Source organism: Corylus avellana, chromosome ca1 (assembly GCF_901000735.1).
Source record: "Corylus avellana chromosome ca1, CavTom2PMs-1.0".
Lineage (NCBI taxonomy): Eukaryota > Viridiplantae > Streptophyta > Magnoliopsida > Fagales > Betulaceae > Corylus > Corylus avellana.
Window position 1 is genome coordinate 1,874,888 of NC_081541.1, and position 1,266 is coordinate 1,876,153.

Genomic DNA, 1,266 nt, shown 5'->3' on the forward strand with positions numbered 1-1,266 from the left:
TTGGACTTGTTTAGATTGAGTGACTTTTGTCCGTTGTAATTGGAAGAAAGTAGATCAAACAGATCTCTCACATATCTCATAATGTCACATATGACAGAAGGAAAGGGCTAAAAACTTTTCATGGCACGTCAGGGACTCATGATCAACTACGTACGTAACCCCTCAAGGCGAAAAACTTGCCCCTCGATATCCTGATTCGTGAACACAATATAATCTTTAAGCAAAGACTCTGGTTAATTTAACAACCGAGATGCTCAAACAATCCGGTCTATAAAAATGTCATTTGTCCATTTACATGTAAGAACCACATGCATTTTTTATAATAAGACAAAGTTGAAAGAAAATTCATTAAAAAAACACAGGAAAATCATATGTTATTTTTAAAAAGGACTAAAATCATCTAAAATAAGCCCTAAAAAGATTCTTAAGAAAGGACGAAAACACCATAATAGGCCTATTTCGAAAAAGTTACGAGTACATCTGAGAAATATTGTTTACAATGATAATAATCATATCTATATATAAGGAGAACAAGTGGAAGATGCTAACCTCATTCCTTTCTTTAGCCGTTGCCAATTACTCACAACTAAAGCTTATATTACAAGCACAACAGTATGAGTTTGGATTCCTCCTGAAAAACTGGAAAATAGATTAGGCAAATTAAACACCACTTTTCATATTATATTAATTTTAAGTGCAGGCTGTCCTACAGGATAGAAACGCACGTACGTAAGACTCTGCAGCATATATATATATATAAGACGAGACATGTTTATATATATGAAGCAGCAAAGGTTTTTGTAAAATCGTTTGTAGCATACTCAATGGAAATACTCGGACGAAGAAAACACTATTAATAATGTTTGGCATCATGAGACCCAAAATAAAAGGGATGGACCCAAAAAGAAATTGTGAGGCTGAATATATAGGAAATGTAATAAATAAATAGTTATAAATTTGTGTCTCCTTAGAGATTATGTTATAAACAGTAAAATGAACCTGATAAACTCAAGGAGAGCAAGGGAGACGGCCGGGAGCTAGACTGGACAAATTAATTAAGCAAATATATAGAGGCAGCAATTGGATTTAAGCTTCAAGTCTTTCCTTTTAGTTTGTTTATTTTTGACAACCAACCGTGTGGTCTTCCTTTTATTTATTTATTTTCCGATAGTTATCCTTCAAGTCTTTCCTTTTCATAGTCATCCTTCAATCAGGATCCGATGAAAATTCCATATTCATTTAAAACTAAGTCAGCATTCGACAACT